This window comes from Vanellus vanellus (genome assembly GCF_965231255.1).
Source record: "Vanellus vanellus genome assembly, chromosome: 13".
Lineage (NCBI taxonomy): Eukaryota > Metazoa > Chordata > Aves > Charadriiformes > Charadriidae > Vanellus > Vanellus vanellus.
Genome location: NC_138918.1, coordinates 16,569,353 through 16,593,515, shown reverse-complemented (window position 1 = coordinate 16,593,515; position 24,163 = coordinate 16,569,353). Strand labels below are relative to the sequence as shown.

At 39.0% G+C, this 24,163-nt stretch overlaps 1 protein-coding gene across 4 annotated transcripts in view; it reads right to left on the bottom strand.

The window, feature by feature from the left end:
* Nucleotides 1–24,163, bottom strand: part of TENM2 (teneurin transmembrane protein 2) — a gene marked incomplete at its 5' end in the record, with an annotated part of 543,931 nt that overhangs the window by 500,686 nt on the left and 19,082 nt on the right. The window lies entirely within an intron of this gene.

Sequence of the window (24,163 nt, the reverse complement as noted above, 5' to 3'; positions counted from 1 at the left end):
AGGGCTAGCAAAACTAAACTAAAACATATTGAATATTGCTAAAATGGATGAAATACACAAAACAAAGGTAGGAAAGGTTACTATTTTGGCCCCAACTAATTAATCACTTAGGTACATGATTAACGTAAAGCTCGTGACACGTCCCAATGACAGGACCTGCTTTGTTATCTATCTAACCTTATAGTTGTAGGACCAGAGCATGAGCTTTGAAGTTGAGCATTTAGTTACTCAAAAAGATGATTTTTTCCTTATGAAGCTAATTTTCTCATACATGAGTCTTCCACACAGATAGGATTTTAATTCTAATTTTCATATAGTTTCCGATTTCATAGAAAATAACCACTTATTTGGGAAAACAGTTTACAGATCAGGATCACCTGGAAAATGCAAACTCATCTGTGATGTAACATGAAACCTTGTCACCAGTTTTGGACTTTTACATTTGGTGAGATTGGGAGTTTAATGACTTCTATTGAGATGAAGATGGACCTCATAATCATCGTTATTGCTATCTTTTTTTCCTCATATTCAAGAAGAAAGTGTGCATCAACACCAAATCGGGAGGTCACCGGGTTTAAAGGCAAAACTTTCAGGAACAATGTCAAAGCATGTGACCTTTAGCAGTTAGTAACGACTCAGTGGACAAAGTCTCATACATTTTTAAAGCACATGGAGTCCCCGAGGGTTCTCAGAAAGTATAGACTCGCTGGCTGATTTCTGCTTATGTGTTTGTTTCCTACAGTAATGAACAGGACAATAATAAAATATAGGGAAACGTTCACTGGTCTCTAAGGCTTTCAAAGGTTCTTGAAAAGAAAAGTGATTTTAGCTTCATTACATAGCGTCGAAAATGAAGAACAGACTGAAGTGAGCAGCAGTAGAACTGCAAATTCACAGGGAAACTGGATCTGTAGTCTGTGTTTCTAAAATGGCAGTTTTATTTTATACAAAAGCAGTTGGGGGTTTGTGTTTTGGTTTGGTTTTTGTTTGTTTTTTTTTTGTTTGTTTTTTTTTTTTTTTAAAGTATGACAGCTTCTTTCACAGAAGACCCAGGAAAGATCATACATATTAAATCTACATGGTTCATCTATGGAACAGGCTGCCCAGGGAGGTTGTGGAGTCTCCTTCTCTGGAGACATTCAAAACTCGCCTGGACGCCTTCCTGTGCAACCTCATCTAGGTGTTCCTGCTCCGACAGGGGGATTGGACTAGATGATCTTTTGAGGTCCCTTCCAATCCCTAGCATACTGTGATACTGTGATCTGTATCAGTCCTCTCCAGCCTCATACCTAGCTGTTAAAGTATTTTTTTGGATATGGGATGTATGCACACTTCTGCAGAAAGTAGAACTGGGCTCTACTTAACATTTATTCCTAGAGCTCATCAATTAAAGGAAGGGGACTGATTTCAACCGGAAGACCGATCTGGGTCTTCATCCAGCAACGGCCAGGCAGCCCCACTGGGCAAGACGAGAGGGAGGAGAAGTACTCTCTTTCACCCCTAGGTTAACCAGTAAACAGGCCAGCAGGGAGAGAGCGGCCAACAACGTCAGGTAAAGAAGCATCACCGACCGGATGCTTCTAAAGAAATGAAGCATTCAGTGTCAAGGTTGAAAAAGAATATAAAAAAGCTGACATTAAAAAAAGTCAGCTCTCTTTCATCAACACCAAATAAACCCGAACCCTCCTAGGTAGGAGTGTATTTTAACCCGCCTCCTAATATTTATTCCAGTAATCAGAAATTTTGTGGTTTAGTCAAAAGCAGTGAACTGAACAGTCCTAAAAATGAGCTTCTCAAGTGCACTTCAGTCTAGAGATTTTTTGCCTTTTTTAAATAAGAGCCCTAGCATGACAGACGAAACAAAGTTACTTTAAAAGAAAATGTAAATTTTAACCACGGGCAATTTCAGAAGACATTTAACAGAAACGCCTCAATTGACTAGAGTTTTGTTTTAGCCATATTAGCAAACTAACCTCAGACTCATAGAAAACAAAGGTCAAAATCAACCCAAAATATAAAATATATAAAAAAATGGGAGCCCCACACTTCGACCTACATAGGTAGAGTGTGTGTTGACATGAGATACATGTTAAAATTAACAAACTCATCATGAAAGTAAAGTTTTTCAAGTTTTCTTGTTTGCTGGTGGCATAAATGTCTGCAAACACACACCAATTATGAACATATTAGCTTAATTAAGCTGTTGTACATACACAGTAAAACATTTTAATGATATTCTTTGGATTTTAACAGCCATTACAAGCCCAGATGATTTCACTCTGATTAGCATCCTGTATTGACATCAAAATCTGACTATAACATCTGATGCAAAAAGCAATCTTCAGAGAAACTCGTACTTTATTTATCTGAGAAAAACGGTAAAGGCACTGAAAGTGGAAGGAAAATACAGTATTTGTGCAATTCATTCATCCATTTGAGTTTTATTATCTGGGAGCTTGGCATCTTCCAGAAACACAGAGAAAAAGACTTGAAAACTGACCAAATTTACAACATTTGAGAAGTGGATCAGATCAACTCAAGAACACAAATGGAATCAGCCTCTGAGCCTCTGGGAGAGGATTTTCTATGCCGCTTCTCGGAAATCTCCTTACAGTCTTTACAACAGAAAATCTCAAGCATCCCGATGACAGACATGAAATATTCTAGAGATTTCCTTCTCTAGCAAAACCATGTTCTTTCTCTGGTAGAATCTAAATTAGTTTTATTTATTAATTTTCAGCGTTTGCCTCTGCAAAATATTATTTGAGAGTGTTCTGCAAGACAGCATACAATGGCAGAATAACTTGTCCTTGGATAACCACAGATAACCACATCAGAACATATTTTGGAGATGTTTTTCACATCTATATACATACATTAATTTTATATATACATCTATAAAAGCATTTTTCAGATATATACTTAAAGTATTTTATATATTTTTCAGATATATTTTATATCTAAATATATAAAAAAGTATCTATATCTATTACACTTCCTGATACCTTCACAGACCTTAATTTACTGTAAAATCTGAAGAAAAGGAGATAGAGACACTGTAGTTATGTTCTCCAGACCTTTTCTGGATCTGGATCATATTCTCCCACATGCCTCGTTTCACTAAAATGAAAGTGTCCGCATCTCTTGAATACCATATGAACTGCTTTCACTAATATAATATTCCCTTATTGGCTCAGCCATTATTGGGCAGTAAGGTATTAATGGCATTAGTAGACCACCCTTGTAAATTCCAATAGAGGATAAATACAGGTCTGGATGCACAAAAATCATTTATCCAGTAATTCACAGCAGAAAGAATCCTACTATTACTTTGCAAATAAAGTACAGTCTCACAAATAACGAGAAAATATCTAACTCATTTCATAGCCACTCATACTGGAAGAACACTGCATATGGGATCCCAGTGACGGAAAGGTCACCAAGACCAATGCAGCCTTCCTTACCCCCGCTGCCGGTAGAAACTACAGCCCCTACGAGCTGGAGCAAGCAAACATAGACACAGCCTGGCTTGGGCTTAAGATTTAGTGTCTCCTTCAAGGTGTATCTTCCTTACAGCTCTCTAAGTGATTAGGAGACGAAGCAAATGAAGACCTCCTAGAAGAAGAGTGAAGAAAGGAGGGCAGCAGTACCTGTTGCTCACCCTACCCTGGGAATTCGAATTGCACTGCTGTGTTTTTACAGTGAGAAGTCTGCTCCATGAGCTAAAACATGCTACTAGCACTAGCAGTCAAGGCAGATGGATGGCTTCTTAGTGTTATATAGCGTACTCTATCTCTAGGGCTTGCATGGAGTTGAAAGTAACCCCATTTTACTGAAACGTCACTTGGGAAGTAGGACTGAAACATGCAGGCAGAATCCATTCTTGCACATTCAAAACTTAAGGGTGTTTTCTTTCAGATTCTTGCAGCATGTACTATTATCGCTGGCGACACTAAGTGAAAAGAGATAAATAACATCAGATCGTTATCGGTGGAAAAGAAAGAAACCTCCTTCTCTTGAAGAACACACCCAAAAAAAAAATGTCACAAGGTTTTTTTTTTTGCTTTTTCATATGCAACAGAGCTGGTTAGCTTCCACCTCCACCTGCAGAAATCACTAGAACATTTTCATTAAAGAAAAGCAGTTAATACCATCTGCTCCCTTAAGGTGTATGTAATCTCTCATACAAAAATAGAGCAGTAGCATACTGGTTTAGAAGTGTAACACAATGTTATGCACTTGATCATCATTGCCCATAATTTACATGCTGTGAATAGTTTCTCAATAGAGTAGAAAAGATGTTTTCCTTTTAATTAGTAGCTTACTTCTATTATCTTTGGAGCATATTTCCTTTTACAGAAATTTACCACTTAAGTTATTTAGTGTATAAATACTAAAAGGGTGTTTAATTCAACGACGTACAATTCTACTCATTATCTCAGCTAAGACTAGAAAGCATTACCATATAAGCAAAGGTTACTTTCACCTAACCTCTAGGCAGAGGTCTCATTTGGGTAATTACAAATTGCATGAATTCCCCTTCTGAAGATTAATCTAATCCAGCTGTGATCGCTACAAGATGCCTCAGAGGAAGATATCCGACACCAGCAATGCACAGATATGATAAATTTGCCTTTAACATTCAGCAGTTCAAAACCGGGCTAAGTCTAAAATCAAAAGGGTAGTATCACTTACATTCTTTGCTACTACAATCAGTCACAAGAAGTAAGGAATACAAGAACACGTTTACTAACGACATCCCATCCTTTCTCCAATTTTGGTTACGTTCATAGCTATAATGATTTTTGCTGGCACGAGTACCGCAACTTAGCTCCAATCTGTGGTATATGAAGAGGTCGTTCTTTTTAACAAACTCTGATGCACACTTAGTTTTCCTCAATTCTTTATGCATTCATTTATTATAATGACAGGGAGAACAGATGACTACAATCTTTTTTTTTAATCCACTCAATCGTACACATTTTTAACATTTACCCTTTTTACTCATCTTCCTTATCAAATAAACAACTGCCATCTTTTTAATACTTCTTTGTATTTCACCTGTTTCAATACTATTATTTTCCCACGGTTAAAGATCCTCTTTACAAAACGTTTCACTTAATTCTACACTATCAGATACTCCAAACTGAGGCTCCAAACCTAAGCTGAGGAATACGCTACTGTCCTTCCTGCATTTTTGAAGCTTTTCTGCTATTTTATTTACAATTTTTTTAAAAAAAAAAAATTAATGTATAACATACTGATTTTATAAGTGTCCACCTTCCCTCCCCCCTTGATACATAATTATAAAATATACTGCATCTTTCTGAAGGTTTAAATATACTTAAATCAGAAGTACCTTTTCTGTGCAACACACAGGAATTTTAACCACGTAATCACGATGAATAGCCTCTGTGGCAAATTTAATATTAGCATGAAACATGCCTGGAAAATTCTCTCTCTTAGCATCACTGATATAACAATGACTGCAATATTCCATTTCTGAAGAAAGCACAAATTCAAAAAGAAAAGCACAAGGAAAAGATAAGCTCTTGTTTCACTGTGATCCCTCCCAGTAGAGGAGGCATCCCACGGTTCGGGAGGCCAGGTAGGAGAGAGGAGATATTAGCCACTCTAGCCACGAGACCCATCAACCTACAGGTTTACTGGCTAGCTTCTCCTCCCCTTTGTAATATTCACAAACATTATTACATAGACAGAACTCTTTACCCCGACTCTCCTCACACCCCTATTCCCTAACTCTCAATCCATTTTTCCCTACTCGTAGTCCTTTGCTAGCACGGCGAAGGGACAGCGTAAGCTCCTGCGGAACAAACCCTCCACTGATCAAACAGTAAAAAATACCAGAGAATGGATTCCTTAGAAATCTGAACATAACAATAATGAACAAGCTGTACCTTGTTCCAGATCTTTAAAAATCTATAGCTGGGGGTTAACAACAGCAGGGCTCCCTACACGTTTCTGTTACTGCCCGCTAAGAAGATTCACAGATGACATGTCTTCATTTAAGATCACTAAATTCCAGGTATTGCTAGTCAGGAAAGCTAAACAGTTTATAACTGAATGTGAACTTTAACGACCTAATTATAATAAATCCTGCTTTCATAGAACGCACTTGTGACAAAGGCATCAGGAAACGCTTCACAGGTGTTACTGAGGAGTATGAGAACAGCACAGAGGTCCTGATGCCCATCTCCGCCGTGCTGTGACCCAGCCCACACGTGTGTACATACACACCCCGCTCCAGTAACGCTTACTGAAATTTAGAATATAGATGTGCATCGTGAAATCTTGTTACAAATACTAACACTGTAGGATGCAGACAATAATTTTTAAAATTTAACAGAAACAACGGTTTTCTTCAAAGTGAAGCTCTGGCAGCCTCGGTCCCTTCTGCAGCAAACTGACGAGAAGCAGCAAACAGAAATCCACACATACATTACAACACGTGGTTTGAATCTGAAATATATTTTCTAGCTTCTCTCATCAATGACAGCAAAATCCTTTAATTGTCTTTTTTATAATCCTCTTTACGCCTTGCTTCTTTCTGACTCGGAGATCCCCGAGCCTAATACCGGGATACAGATGTTTCTCTTTTTGACAATAAGTCTGTTGACAGTATTAATACATTAGATTCATATCCACTGAAAAAAAAAATCATAAGGTTTATAAAACCAGGCACCTAATGAGATTTCACTCTAGCTCACAATATTATATAATCTTCAGTTATGTGATCGTATTCTATTTTTTCAGAAAAATTTCCTCCTTCAGTGAAGTGACTGGTGCTACTCTTTTTTTTTTTTTTTTTTTAACCTTCCTCATTCAGTCTTTATATACCAAATAGAGAACACAGTATCGTTAATTACTTCATACACATCTCCTACGGTTGTGCTGAATGTAGTCTCCAAGAACATCTCAAACATTACTTCATTTATCTTCACCTCCCTGTGAGGTGAGCTTTTATCATCCCCATTTTACAGCTTTAAACTAAGGAAAGGGAAAATAGAACAGCCTCTTCCCAGAGCACACACTAATTCTGGCAGAACAAGCACCATCTAAAAATGGTATTTCTGGCATCACCTTACAGTGTTGAACTTTTTAATTATATGCTAGTTTAGGGCGAAGTATGCATTTATTGTTTTCTCCTCAAATGCCAGTCTCAACTGAGGACAAAATCGGGTTTGGGAGGAGAAGAGGAGGGAGCTAGGTGGCAAGCACGATTATGATTTATTATCTCCCCAACACAGCTCAGGTTAAAATGTAATTCTTCAGGCTACCGTTTTACTTTCTCAGGCGGTCTTTCATTTATTGTAAGTATTCCAACTTTTCCCAGCATTGAAGAACGTTAAAGGGAGAACAGCTTCATTTATTACAAAGGGATGTGTTATTCCTACAGATCTGTCAATTCTGAAACCTGAAAGAGACAGGAAAAAAAAAAAAAAATGCAATTCCGTAAGCAATTGCTCTGCTCTCCCCTCTGCTGCTTCGCCCTTCTGCGTTCTGCTTAGGCGCACTTCTCCTCCTCCTCCTCCTCACTGATTAGGTGCCAGCTGAAAGCAAATTCAGGGCTGAGCCTCCCCTATTATTGCCCGTGCGGGTGCTCGGCAGCAGCGCGGGAACAGCTCTGGGAAAGTCCTGCTCAGACCCGACCCCGCCGGCCGGCGGCAGCTCCTCGGCACACAGGCAAGCTTTCATCCCTTCTGCAGTCCAGCCCCAGTCGCTCTGTCAGATTCCAGCAGAGATGCACAGACAGCGGGGAAAGATTTTCCAAACTTGGAATCTCTGATTCCAAGGATGGAGATACTTCCGTTTCATCAACACAACGGTCACGTGGTATTTTCACTGCAAGCAAAATAACCTATTTGCTCGAGCATCGTTCTCACAACCAGTCAGATACTCCCTGTCCGGTCTCCAAAAAAAAAATCAATCCAAAGCAGACAGAATTCCTGGCAAATTTCAACCTGAACAGTTTGTTCTATCAAAGTTTTGAGGCGTTATTTTAAGAAACGTATGTAAACTCAGATACAAAACACATAAAGAGGCAAATAAGATCTTCCTTTCTCAAAGCAACTTTAGGCGTCTCCGTATATCTACTCATCTCTAATGAGATCTACCATCTATCGTTTAGAAGGCGATGACCGTTTTGTGATCAAAATCAAATTAAAAATCCACAGGGCTTTGTGCGCTGAAGATACTTATGCAAATACAGGTACGCATTGTGCATGTCCCGTGTCCATGATGGCTCCCAGGGCAACCTCCAGCAGAAGGGAAAAAAATCTGCTCCTTTTAGGGCTACTTAGTGTCTAGCGAGTCCATGAGTATGGCCAGTAATCTAAAACAACTCCAATCCTATTTTCTGCACTTTTTGTTAAAGAGACAAGAAAACACAAGAAAACACAAGAAATGTTTTGCATTTAAAACTACAACAATGCACCTTTTCTATGCGAACGAGACTGGAAACGCTTCTGCAGATGTGACAGTAGACATTTTAGCATTCTAAAAGTAGTTATGCCACATTATTCACGCCAAAATACATTCACAAAAGTACAAACTTAACAACTGGGCTGTTGTGCAGCATTGGGGACCAGCAGAAACTAACTTCCACATATTAAAAAGAAAGACCGAGAGCAACCCACAGAACCTGAGACAGGGACAAAAACAGCACAAATTCTGTTTTTTTTAATCTGTGTAGACAACAACATCTTGCTAACAGAACTGTCCAAATAATCTAATGTACCTCTGCAGTGACAAATAGTGCATTTTGGGGATAAAATCTGTACCAATTCCCAGCTATGTACTGTGATACAAATCCAGCAAGAACATGGTTGTCAATGACTAAAATTCAGTTCCTATTACTTCTTTTACGAGCAGCAAAGAAAGAAGAGAACATGAAGCTTCGCGGCAAGTCATGATGTTCTTGCTGTAAACTCCCCAGCTCCAGTCCAAACACCATCAAAGTAACACTGGTTTTTGGAGGGGGTCTGGGTTGTTTTTTTTTTCAGATGGAATCTTACGAAAAGGAATTAGAGTGCATATTTTCTATTTCCAGTCCAAAATGACTCAAACTACGGAATAATTTTGTTACGTGCCTGTTCCTTTTTAGAGATCACGAATTTCTAAATAAAATTTACCACAGAAGCACCATAAAGATTGCTACGTTTGTGTACATAAAGTGATAGCTACCGTAACAGAACGCAGAAAGAATTATTTTCAAATTGCCTTTTCACGTTACCAACCTGCTCAACACCCGATAGTATCTCCTATCACACTAGCATAGCATTTTCCTATGAAGGAATAACAACTACGGCTCCCTGGAAAATGCCAACTTCAAAGTAGAGTCAGTTTTAAAGATAGTATAAGGAGAGAACGAAGTGCTACCCCGACAGAGAAGAGCTAGCATTTATCATCTGTACTGACTACCCATGTTTGAAACGCACAGCTAGGCTCATCTGGCACAAAAGAAGTTCAATAATTAGACCATGGTACCCACATAATCTAAAATCTCAGTTTCCACCGCTAAAAAATGGTATTTTGCATTTGCATTCTAGTCTAGCTCACAGAGATGCTGGTCTTCTGATGAAAAAGCATTGTAGCTATGTTAGAAAATTATAGAGAGTTCTCCTTGGTCTCCAGAAAAAAGAACCCTCAGTTGACCATACATATATAGATATGAGTACTTTGGGATAAAATCACTGTACGGGTACTAATCTTCATTAATACACAAATCTGAGTTCAATTATTAAGAAAGGTTTCTATGCAAATCTGTAGGCAACTAGCAGGGCATAAATTAGCTGGTGATAATTTGCTGAATTCATGAAAAGCCTTTTCTTATTTTTATACTGCTAAATCGAGATTTGAAAAGCAGTAAAAAGTAAACCACTGTTCATGGCTTGATAAATACACTGTGCTCTCAAGAAACAGTAGAAGTCACAGGTAATAAGCTTTCACACCTTCATAACTGTTTAATTGGGGACTCTCGAAAAAACTGAATCAGCTGCCATCATAGACAAAACCGTAATTGTTTTCTTTTATACCTTGCTTCACAAGGTAGGAACATGGTTACTCTATATTTTATGAAGGTCCCCAGGCACACATAAAGATTTCTGAGCAGTAGCAGCTGTCAGCTGTTTAGTTACAAGGTGCTACTTCACCGTAAACATCATGTCACCTAGAAATAACGGTAATGTAAATTGTATCCTATACAGTAGAACAAAAGCAGTTTAGACCATTATTTGACTCGGAACTTCTGTGTTCACACTCCGAACGATGTCGGTCATGACAGGTTTTAGAAATGCCAGTGATGCGTTTAACTCTGTATTTCTAATCCTGCCGGGAGGACAACCAGTAGACCAACGTCAACGACTTTGAGAACTGACAAAGGAATTAATCTAAAATGGAAAGAGCGGCTTCCCCAAAAATTCAAACAAACAATTTAAATGCAGCACCATATGAATTTAAAAAAGCATATTGAACAAATCTATATAAGCCTTCTGCCAAACTTAAAGAATAATGAAACTAAAATCATTTGAACACTGTAACTTTGGAGAAAAAGATATATATATTATAATCAGGTATCAAGGAAAACAGATTAAGCTCTGTGAGACAGTATACCTACTAAGAACCAGACACGACCACATTTTCTTTTATTCATCACTTGAGTTCGTTTTATGAAGAGATCAGGAAACGTCTTTATTTGTTTGATTGCAATATAAATTGCTTTCAGCTTTTCATTTTTAATCCTAGTAAAATAATTGGTTATTTTCACAGCCAGTCAGTTGTGGTATTATAAATGGAACAGTTGGCACCAATTCAGATTACTATTGGTCCTGAACTTTGCTACAGATGAAATATACGCCCTTAATAAAAGAAATCCTGTTATCTACCAATGACTATAATTTGTAGACTGCATATACGATCGTGAACACAGAAAATGAGTCCATCCCGGCCTTTCTGGCACGTACAATAGCTGCAATGCTATAGGCAACAGTGCAGCACATCTATCGGTTCCATTGCTGGGACTGACTGCTCTTACCGGGCTTCTACAGAACTACAGAAGTAAGAAATACAGCCTCCGTCCACGTGCCTCTTCCTTCCCTACAGCGGCGTCTTCCACACACACAAAACACGCTGCTATTCTGATTTGCTTTTGGCTCGTCATCGTCTACCCAAGTGCAACATCTTGGTTGTAGCCTGCTGCTCTTGGGCCGCGGTGGTGGCCGGCGCGTGCTGTTCCAACTTTCTCTCCCCACCTCAGCAGCACAGCTCTGCTTGGTTAGCGCAATCTGTGTCTCTGTTTCATCTAAATTTCTGTCTGTTCCAGTGGTTTAGAATTCCAGTTCCAGTGCTTTAATTTTAATCTAGATTACTTGTCCCTTTTTCTTCTTCAGCGAACAGAAGTGAAGATTTGCGGCATGTGCCAACAAATAGCTTCTAGATTATGTTTATTCTAACCTGCTGCTGTTTGAAACTATGCCTTTGTTTTTATAGAACTCCATTTCAACAATAGGGCCAGTCCTTGCCCTTCCACCGTCCTTTCCCTTCCATTTTTGTCTAAGATTTGAAGGACTGCTGGCACCGACTTTAATTTGGTTAATGGCAGAACGGAGATGCAAATGAGCCAAGCAGTACGTTAAGCTCCAACCACCACTCCAGCATTGAGTTTAACAGGTAGCAGGGTGCGAGCCTCTGAAGAGGCAATATCAAGATACCTCCACTAGAACTATGATTTTTGTCAAATCTTCTTTCATGCGTGGGAAAACGTTGGCTCTGATTTTTAAGAACTGATTTTGAAAAACTGATTTGCCCCCACTAGGTCAAGTATTCTGCATCAAGAACCAGTTGTAATAAAAAACGCTTTACTGCCTAGCCCTTCTCTGTTGTCTAGTTCTGCATTACAAATCTTCGGTCTAAACCAAAACCTTAGCGAGGTGTTATTATTAGGAGCTACCACAGTAAATACTACAAAGACAGCCGGACCAAAATTTGGTTCGTTTGAAAAAGAGTTGCTGTGCAGGCTGTGTTATCCGACTATTTTTAACACACACGTCATCTCACTTCATAAGTGCCTTTACTTGCTTCATAAGTGCCTTGCAGATCAGGTGAAATGACAAATTCACATCTCGCTGATAAAGGTCAAGTATACCTAGGTATCACACGACGCCATTAATTTTTATTATTTTTTTTAAACTTGGCAGTTACAGAATTCCTTAGATTTAACAAGAGGGAGATTAGATTGGATTATTCATTAATCCTCACATTAGTTCACACTTTTTAACCTCTCAACCCTTTGTAAAGAAGCACTTTAGGCTAGTTCATGTATTTCCTTTTTGGCTATATGGGAGTCACAGGCAGTTTTCAACCTAAAAACAGATTTATTTTGAAAGGGAGTATGGAGTAGATAAGGACAGCCCCGACGACTAGGGATGGGGGAAAAAAAATAAATCTCTCTTCTCCTGCTTACAGGATACCTTGGATGAGAGTTTGCCCATTCTTCTCCCAGTCTGTGTTTTCATTATGTGAACACTGACAGAAATACTGTGGCTGTCTGGTACTGTTGTACATCTCTTGCCTGTGGCCTTTCAGTCACTGTCTTATCTGAAGAAATTGTTTTCTTAATTACCGGTGTGATAGAGCACATGGGCAAAGCTGGACAGTAGCGTCAGATGGCTTAAACTACCATGACAGGCTCTGGATACTTCACATATTTATCCATCACTTTCAGACTGATGAACCTCTGATTCAGCTAAGCATATTAAAACTTGCCAGCACATCTATTTAAATTTCAGATTTCTGGTTCTCAAAGGCATTTGCTTGCTCTATTTTCTTCTTTGTCATCTCTTTAATGACTTCAGAACAGGGAACAGGCATTGTGTTGGAAAACTACCCTTGATTCTTTTGTTATGGAAACTGAACACAGCATATGTTTTAAAGCTTCTTTTTTTTTTTTGGGGGGGGGGGGGAAGTGGTATATATATTTTTTTTAACTGGGAATTTGGCAAACAACGTGCACAGCTATATAACCAAGGAGATAGCCATTTTACCCTTCAATGGGAAAGCCAAAAGAAGGAACCCTCAACGTAAAATAGTAAACAAGCCAAAAGTTTACGGATTTCTGATCTGGAAAGCCAAAAGAGAAATCTATAGCTAGATAATCAGAAGTGTACAGTACTGATCAACTGTGGTCCTCCAAGTCATTTTAAGCATGACTAAGAAGTCCAAAACGAGGGACCCACAAATCAAGTCATTCAAAGTCAACCATGTTCTCTGTAGAGGGGAAAGATACTTTTTTTGTTTGAAAACAGAAGTGATCTGTGCAAAATCATAAAATGGTATGAAAGACGGCCTGGTTAAAATCAAACACTGAACTAATCACGTTCCTCTTGATTCTTTTTGAAATTACTATTATCTAAGAATGTGTTTGAAAATGAGCTCTAAAGCGATGTTGCTTTTAAAAGCACATGCAGGATAACAGGTATGGACAGCCTAGAGCTACTTACCCAAGTAAATATTGTGCACTGACCACATAGGTGTCAGAATTTTCCAGCGTGGATTTGTGGGCTGGAGCGCTCTTGTTAGCGCTGCAGTCTGTACGTCCTCCGCTTCACAGGACTGGTTCGACCAGTCACATCTCGCCAGAATTAGTAAAGCCTGGCTTCAGAGGGCTGGTATCAGAAAATTTGTGAACAGGGAAGCGAAACAACGATCATCAGGCCTATGCCCACTTCTAGCTAACCCACCGGAGCTATATTAAAATGAGAAAAACACTGTCATTTTGTTTCCACTTTAGCTAAAATACTGCCTTTTTATCTTTGACCTGTTTAACAATCCTTGCCTCGTCAGAGCTCCACTGCAGGCACAGCGCGCAGCAAATGGGTAATACTGCCAAAAATGTGTTTCCATTGCAAGTTAATGCCACTGCTATTCTTTTATCAGCTTTTAACACTTCTGTTATCAGCAACTTGCTCTTTTTGGGGGGGGGGGGGGGGGGGGGGGAAGAACGCTACAGAAGTCTGCTTTTATGAATGCCTGAAGCCTTCAAAATTAACAGTGAGAATCTTGTGGTCACTGTATACTTCTGTCTTAAGAGCAGATGTGGCACTGTATAGTTTTGGTATTAAGTACTGTCAAGCTTCCTTTCAAGCAAAGAACTATTTATCTACTTAACACAGAACACAGCCAACTTTTGTAAGTTTCATATATTACATTTATTTCAAAATGCTTGGCGTTATTAATCCTTTTTATATTGTTAATATAAAGATTCTGCTTCAAAACCTCAAAACCCCAGAAAGTTTATTTTTTTCTCTCTTTTTTGCATTGCATGCACTGATGAACTAGCCTGCTCAGCAAGCATTTAACAGATTAGACACTTGAACATGGTTTCAGGCAATGCTCTCTCATGTTTCTGCGTATTGCCTGATAAACACTTCAAAGTAAACCGCTCATAAATATGAAATGAAAAGCCGAGAAGTCGTTATGCACAGCTTTGAGATACAAATCTCTTTATTCCCCTCTGAAGTGGAGTTTGATTGACATAATGAGTCATAGATCCTGTCCAGGGACACACTGCCTTATCCCCTTTTCCTCAGGAGAGAGGGAGTCTTTAAAGAAATCCACTTCAGAACTTTCTGATAGACAGCTACAGAGAAGTTGAACACTACACAAATTTATGATTTTGTATTAATACCTACTTTAACAACTGTGACACAAGTCAAAGATTGATCCCAAAGCCACAAACAGGCCCCAGCACCTAAACCTTTTAAACGAGGCCAAAGCCAAGATGTATATTTTATCTAGTTATCACTGACACGGCGAGGCAGGCCTGGGATCTGCAAACAAAGGAAGACTCTCCGAGCCGGAGAGGGCCCTTGCTGAGCCGGGTACCGCGCGCCGCCGCCGCCGGGACCTGCGCGCAGATAGGGCCCCTTGGAGAGCTTGGGGTGCAACAGCTCCACTCCCACCCGTTCCGGAACAGCTACTACTGAGAGAGCTTCCTGAAGACACAGGCGAGCCCTTTTGGCTTGGGCTAGTCCACCACCGAGCCTCACACCTTCCCTCCGACGAGTGCACGTGCAACTCCTGACTGCAAAACCACATCTCACACCTTCGCGGCACAGACCCCTCTACTGCCTGGCTCTGCCTGCCACACGTGCCTCACCTCGGGGCGGGGAGGCGAGAGACATCCCCCCAAAGAAGTCCACGTTGCTACGACCCTCATTAGAAGGTACATTTATCAGGTACAGACTCCCTATAGTCATTTCCTATACTTCACGGGTCGGCGCTGTGAAGGCGATTAAGACTTTCATGTGAGAAGGAGCGGTTAAAATCATCTAGCCTGAAAAACCTCTGAAATGCTAATTCAGATACTGCTGTTAATAAATGATACCCATATGAAAACGACAAAAACTATGGCATGTGTAATTGTCGGCCACTGCTATACCACAAATGTCTATTCCACAAAGAGTCGAGCTTTAAGCCACCCCAGTGAAGCTGCTAATCAGTAGCGCTACAAACAAAATTACGGTGTAATAAATTGCTACCCTACAATGTTATATTCACAACCTGCATTTGTAGTATTTGTGGAGGTTTGTAGAACGAATCCAGCAAATACCTGCCTAAATTGAGATGCAACTTCTGGCACTTCATTTGCTAGCCATACCGTACGCATTAAATTATACATCGTTACTGGCTTTTGCGAGCCTCTACTCCCTAGGAAATAACCATACATAAAGGATACCAGATTCACCACTCACAACTTCGCTTTCTTTCTGTTAATGGTAGCGCTATAATTAAAGTTAGACATGAGCCATTCACATAATTTGTACAATACAAATACATCGTTAAGATTTAAAAAGCAACTAAAAAATTAGCCTAATTTTCATGTTCAAAACGCACTCAAAACTATTTTTATTTTGCCAGTAAAAATGAAAAGGCTACTATCTATAAACGTGCATACAGTGAAACAATGCAATAGTGAGATAACTAAACATTAGAAGAACTGAATTCACATTACACGTAAATAACCAATCATTCAAGCCTAGGTTTGCAGCAAACGGCTGAAAGGGAAATTTAGAAGGCGAAGACGACAAAAAAGCCACAATATGGTCTCGCAATCCATCTACAAAGAACACTGCTGCCTCTTCTCAGTCCTCAGTGACTGAGATTACCAAGATGTTATTTTTCCCTCTGAAACATCCATTGTTAAAAACTTTTACTGTCGCTACTTATTGTTTGCAAATTGCAAACATTTTGACCCTGCCTGATACATTGTCAGCACTCGTCCTTCTCTGCTGTCTACGGTCATTCACATCTTGAAAATCAATAGTCTGCACTGGCTTTTCTAACCACTAGTAAGCAATACATATTTACATTGACATACGAATACATGAATTGCAACAAATTCACGAGCAAAACAGGGAAGTGCTGAAAACGCCAAAAACTAAATCCAAACTTGTGACTATAAACACGCATTCTCCAATTTTGCAATTTTTTATTATGAATTGCCCTTTCTACGCAAATTAAAAATCTTTGGCCCAAATTGCAACTGTTTGTAACTATTTTGAGTATTTGTGAGGAATCGTTATCATACACACAACTGAGGAATTATGGGCACATATCTGAAAAAGACTGTTATGCACAAGTATTAATTTTAACACAGGCATTATTCCAGTGCACAGTTGATAGACCGCCACGCTGAAAGGCAAATGAGGCATCTGAAATATTCTGAATTACTGAAAACCTTCACAAGATCTTCTGCAGCACTCGCAATTCCCATGCAATTTAATTAATATTAGACATACGAGTAAAATTAGATACTTCAAAAGAGAGCTAGACCATAAAATAAACAGTCCTTTTCGATGATAACTATGTTAGAAATAAAGCGTGTTTCTATAAACTAATGTTATTGTACGAGATTATACCTCTATTACTGAGCTTTCATTATAAGATGTGAACTATTTTGCTAGGGCTTCAAGCGGCATTAGGTATTCCGATGAGGTCCAAAAAGCACAGCTGTCAGTCATACCCTTGGCTCTGTCAGTCACTTCAGCACACTGCAACCAAGGTGTCTCCAGGATAAGTGCTCCTCAGAGATCTGCAGTTGCTGCTTGACCTACAGCGGAAAAGCAAGTGCTTCACTCACTAGATCTATTAGCCCTTTGACTTCATTCCTTCACTAGCTAATATAAATACATTGCTAAAGCGAGTGATTAATTCAATTTCTTTAGAGAGAGTGCTAAATTCTTGAAGCCTCTACTATGACTATCCACGGGGGCTCCAAAACATTCATATAATTAGGTACTAATTATGGAATTGCAGTTAGAAACCTGGTAAGAGCCACTAAGTTTTTAAATCTTTTCTTTTTGTCTTCTCGCCAAGAACACCCTTTTCCTTCCTGCACCGTAGCTTCCTTTAACATAGACACGAAAACAACTATCATCTCCATCTATTTTTATGTAGCTATCTTTGTGCTGGATGTCTGTTCATCTTTCCATTTCTTGTCTGTGCTTTCCAGGTTTGACATCAACACAACAGCTTAAACAACAGCTTACTGTTGCTCCTAATGGAGCAAGACTCCCATTAAAACTGCAGGAGTTAGATGATTTAAGAGAGGAAGAAACCCCGGAACGGTTATGAAGGTATTGCTGAATGCAAACTTTTCCCTCCATTACTGGAGAAAACCAACAAGTATTTAAAATTGCCTAAGACGTCAATGTGTAACAAGGACTCCGGAAAGCATTCTGACATAAAAATCTGGGAATCTGACCTGACAGTGCATTGCTTTGACACAAAAAAGGTGATCTTTTTTCTTCTATATTTAAGATATAATATATATATTTAAGATATAATATATCTTGGCACCTTCTGAACCAAGGATGGCACTGTGATGAAAATACCAGACAACACAAGTGTCCAACCTAGAAGAGGAAGTTCCCTTCCAATCATGTTGGCAATTTTTTTCATGTGTAACCAGATAGAGAATATATAGTCAGCTTTGATTCTGCCTTTTCAGTTCTGTAGAAGAGGCTTACGTTAATCAAACAAGTTCCACATAGCTGGACTCAATGGGGTAAACAAATCCACAACATATTTCGGTAGCATCTATTGGGACTTCCTTCCCTGCTTAAATCTCATTTTGTGACGAGAAAAGAAGGAATACTTTTACATGTATCATAGCAATTCTAGTTTTACATACTGGAACAGTTGTAACTGTAAGAGAGGCCATATCTGCTAGTTCACTCATCTCAAGTGCCTTAAGCTTCACCAGTTTTAAAAAAAAAACACAAAAAAAACCCCCAAACACATACACAAGAATGCCACAAAACCCCGCAAAAGTCTGCAAAACGCGCCAAGAGGAGCGCTTCACTTTTAAAGCTAGCGGTAATGCAGGCACTCATTTTTAGTACACGGAGAAGAGTTGCAGCTCAGTCCAGGGCTAAAAATTATTAAATTAGCTGATAATTTCCGACAAATAGTCAAACACTGACCAATGTTGTAACTCGGAGCTTATTTGAAAGCTGGCAACCAACTGGAAGAATATGTTTTTGAAGTCTAAAAAAAAAGTAGAATATACATAACTCTGTGCACTTCTTTGGTTGCCATTTTCAACAGTGACGTATCTGTAAGTCCAGTACCCTCAACTCGGGAAACAACTATTTTTGGATAAAAAGTGCTTACTTGGATGACCTGCACTGCAGTTTTCTGCGCAATGGCCAGGATTAACCTGAGCTCAACATAACTGGAAGGATGCTTTCAGAAAGACGGCATTTCAGCGATGGAAAGCATGATCCTTCCTACACAGTATGCACTGCACTATGCATTTAGTCCTTTGAGAGCTTGCAGGATGAAAAGACTATGGTTATTACTACCATCATTATTATTAATGAAAAATACACATGTAAAATTAGGTTTCGAACACAATGTTTTATAGCCCCTATTTGTCTCTACGGACATACGCCATAATGGCTTTAACAGACCTTTAACACTCACTGACTAATTAATCTTTACACTCAGGACCCAGCACTGAGTTTTATTCAGCAAGGAGCAGAAAATCGCATCTGTGGATTGGGCTTGCGAGGTCCACTGCATGAATAAATTGACAGGCTACAGGAAGACTTGGTATTAAACAGCTCCTCTCCTCCCCTCAGTACTCCTGTAACAGCCTTCACCGGCCACTGAAGCTTTCCTTCACAAACTTCTCACATACGATTTATTTTTATTTCCTAAAGTGACTCTTTTCAACCTTACAGAGACTCAGTCTTCCAAATACATTGACGCTGATAGAAAAAATATTACAGGGACTAGATATCACTTTAAATATAACTGCATTTCCGACACAACCAAGGTACGCACCAGCAAATTCAGCTTTCCTATGGAGAGCACAAACGAACCATACAAATTAATAGACCCCAGCAATTCGTCAGAAAAACCTTTAGGCTTCCATTTCAAACTCAAACATGTTCTAAATACGAAAAAGCACAGGGAAAATATTCTGCAAAAAGAAAGCACAAAGAGAAAATACACCATGCAATTTCTTAATAGAATAAATTCAATCTTTACTCCTCTTAAAAGAATTTTGAAGGTATTGTAAAAGAACAAGCATATAGGGGTAAATTTCCCTCATCTCATTTGCATGATACAGTTATAGTCAATATAGCTTACCTGGAGTCTTGCCTTACTTTAGCTATAAAGTCAGGCAACCAGAACGCTATCTTCAGTTACAAAAAATAAAGTGTTATGTGTTTACTAGTCAAGCCTCAGTGGCAGAGATTTCATCAAGACGAAGTGATTATGGATTCTAATTGTTTTTTGTAGTATAACCATGGGTAAACCCTGGTAACACCATGAAATTCAAAAGCATGATATCTGTTTTATTCCATTAAGCTAACTTCAAGAGTAGCTTACTCCATTTCTTTTATAAGTTAAATTTTATGAGGAAACAAGCCTTGTGAACGGCAGCACAATAAGCAGTAATGACGACGGTACAGCACTCGTTTGCAGAGTCAAAAACGACCTCCTTAGACTGTCGCTTTATCAAGGAAGATCACAAATTAGTTATGGTATGTTTCTTACAGCAAAGCATTTATTTCTCTGTATGGCTATAGAGATAATATTTGTCAGATCAGCTCTGTTTCCTTTGGAGTTGTTTACCATTTGTTTAGTGAGTCTACTTTTCCCAGCAAAGAGCTTTTAAAGTCCAGTAGGACCGAAATCTGCACTTATAAATGGTTGGATGGACCCAAGTAAAGACACGTCTACTCCTACACTCCAGTCTGCTCTCCTTACTCCCCCTGATTTTCCTCACTTGTTGGAGCACATCTTCAGTTTCCCCCCATAAATTCCACAAAATCCTCCCTATCAATGAGCCGCATTCTACTCTCAAGCCACCTCTAACTGAGTTCTCAGCCTGAAAAAGGGAAAGGGAGGGTAATCAAGTAGGAAACAAAATCCTCATCTGCCGCTGCTTGATCAGTTACAGCTTATGGTTTTATCTCCCCAAACATTTTCCCATTATAAAAAAAAAATGAAGGCTAGTAACGCTCTATGCATCCGTGTGTGTGTATATATATATATATATATATATATATATATAAAAGACTTCAAAATTTAATAGGAGTTTATAGGGACTCGGCTTTGTGAATTACACTCATACAAAAAAAAAATAATCTAAAGTGATTTCTATTTGATTTGAATCCTATTTACGTATGACAGTATCTGCTACGTTAAGAGATCCTGACAGGAACAGTCCAGCTGAAGTTGCAAGCACGTGGAGCTGGGAGCTGCCTCTCTTCCCACTCACCTGCAATCCTCTCAAGTGGGGAGGAACGTTACAAAGCACTGTGTAAACCTTCACTCCTGCTTTAAAATTAAAATAAACCCTGGCATAAAAAAAAAAAATAAAAAATGAGGAATCCATTAGATTAGTTATTACTCAGATTAACCATTTAATCAAAGGTCATATTTAGGTTAACTTCCTAACTGGCAACACATTATGCATACATTTTGAAAGCAACGGGGCGCAGAAACAGTCATTTTGTGAACTGGTATATCACACTTGTCATTAGGAATGAAAGAGTCTCAGCCCTGTCCATCAGAAAAGCCTAAGAAAAAACGGGAAAAGCAGCTGCATAATTCCAGTCTGTTGGCCCGGTTCACCAGAAAACACAAATCATGATCCACAGCATTCTACTTACGTATAACCGGAAGGGTGTGCTCGAGACAGAAAAGGCAGGGAGCTCAGTATCAAACCAGAAACCTAACTTTTGTACCCGGCTACCACAGCCTCATCTTCGCCGTGACGTAGTTTCACGGCCGGGAAAGAATAGGCTAATGGCTGCTGCGAGTTGGAAACTGTAGTATACACAGGTCAAAAGTAACGTAGGACTGGCTCTAGTTGGTACGAGCTGTGCCTTGTTCCTTCAGCTCCATGTACATGCATTGGAAAGAGACAGCAACCCTTGGACCTAAATTTGTTAATGGCACCTCCAAACTGGAATAGTAACAAGTTGGGGTTTTTCATACTAGAAGCGAAACTAACAGTAAATTACCATGTAAAGGGCATGACAGAGGACTTCGGTTTAGGTTTCTGCGTTTTGCTACATCTGTTCTGAACAGAACAAAAAAAAAAAATCATCATCAAATGTCTCATAAAAAAGGTCAGAACATGTATCCTTCATAGAACAGTGCTACTAAAGTACTTATTTATACACAACATTTAGTTTTACTTGGAACACGTGGCATTATTATTTGGAAGCTCCTGAACAAAACATTCTCACGCACACACCCCCCCCCCCCCCCCCGTGATACCAGTTGTGTAGCTGCACATCCTTTGCAGCAATGACCGCAGCATGGGAAAGGAGCTTGACTTCTGTTGGGACTTCTGCATTGGACCGCTACCTTGAAACACTTGGATAGTCAAAGTCTTTATAAACTGAATTGTCAATATAAGCATCTCTGCGTAAGAAATTAACCGCACAAACCCAGAAATGTTAAGAAAATTTGAAGATTAAACCAACTCCGATTCTTAGAAATGTAACAGCTTTACTTTGATGTAATGGCTTCCAAAAATCAACTAATGAAACTGAAGTAAGGTCACTAAAATTCTGAGTGCCCACAAAGTGAATTAATGCAGTTTAACTACTATTTTAAGCTCTTATGTTTTTTTTTTTCCAGTGTCTTCATTTAGGTACACCTATAGATTAATTTTCTTGGAGGCACTGATAATTACAAGTATTGTCTCCAAATAAAGCGTCCAAACTTTTATGAACAGATTGTTTCGTTACTCAGATTATGTATGGATCGGATTGTTTTGTTTAACCATGTAAATTTAATATTACCCGGAATTTAAAATACTTCTTGCATGATTTTTTTTCTGAAGTTCCATGAATTCTAAAGACATTATTCTGCACTTTACACTTACACAAGGGTAACTCATATCTTCTTGCTTTCTCATTATAAATGGGTGGATAAAGAAACTCCTATTCTCCATGGACAGATGGAGACCACCACACACAAACTATACATGCATACATATTTAACCTACATCACGCTTTGCAAATATACTGAAGTGTCACACAGGCAAGAGACTCATACCATTACCCTCCGTGCTGCAGGCAGGAAAGCAGAGAGCTCTTAAACGAGTGCTTGCCTGAAGACTTAGAAGGATTATTGGCCAAAGTACAACTCCTCAAACCCCGCGTTTTAACTTTACGTTTTAAATCAAGGTTGGTTGGCTAGATAATTCTCTAAAAGGAATATTTATTTTTGACAGCGAGATGTGCCTTGAATTTCGGAAAAACAGAAAGTCATCCCGTTTCAGGTTTTTAATGAATGCAATGCAAGATTTACATTGCTTAGAAGGATGGAGTGATCTGAATAAGCCAGCCTGGAAGTCTTAGCTACTTCATTTTTTGCCAAACACTAAGTATTGCACATGGGACTGCAAATTATACTGGCACAAGCAATATCAGTTGTTATCAACACCAGTATTGCAATGAATCAAGTGACCACAATAGCATACTTGAAACACAATTTTCCTTCTGCACTTCAATCACAAAAGCAGTCATCTACTAGAATAATGAAAATCCCTCAGACTTAGACCAAGAGGGTGGCTGAAATACTCGTGCTAGGGTTTCCAAACGTGAAAGGGGCCATATCCATGCCACATTAAACATTGTCTTTTTTCTTCCCTTGTCATGCAAGGACATCCGTGCTCAGCTGAGGGGCCGCATGTTGCCTGCTGCCTTTTCCCGACGGAAAGCTGATTTATGATTAGATCTCCTGTCACCACGGGACACTAACAAGTAAGAGAGCGTTCCTGTTATGGAGACCGTTGGAAATTTTCACTTAGAATGCTACTTGGAGAATCAACAAAAAATCCTATCTCTGGAAAAGATCCCGCATAGTGATCCTGGGTTTAGCCAGCAAGGTAAAAGTCTTCTCAAAAAACATGCTCAGTCAAGTAGCATTTACATTTTTTAAGGAATCGCCACAGTGAGAAAATGAACTTTGATTCACAATGAAAGACATGGTTATCATTGACTTCTGAGATCTTATTCCCGCTTATAAGTCAGAGCTAGACAACTCCTAAAAATTTTGGCAAATTCAGCTCATTTTTTTCTTCCCTTCTTCCTTTCATTTTCCTCTCCTTTAATTTTACCATTCATCTCTAAGCTGTGAGAGTCCTCAACTCAGCCTCCACTATTGTGTCTCTTGAAGCCTACCTTTCCCATTTCTTTGACTATCTTTTGTTCTCCCCCAATCCGGCAGTGTCAGACTTCTTTATTAAATAAATTATATTAATAAAGCTGTCAAACGGCTTGAACATGAGTAATTCCTATGTTAATAAAACCCAGTAAAAGCATGTCTTTGACTTCACCTTCATATTTTTAAATTCTATTTTGTAACAACAAATAAAGCACTCTAAGCTTTATTTTTCTAAATTATTATTACATTTCTGTGATGGATAAAGGCAATATGTATTTGCTAGAAACACCAGAAAATTAGATGAAGGCAAGACACACCGAACTAACTGAAGTGAAATTCTGCCGTGTGATGGATGGCTTGAAGTTTCACTAATCAGAGAAGTTTGCTTAGAATCAAAATAAATTTTGATTAGTTAAAAATACATGCTACAATAGATAAGGAA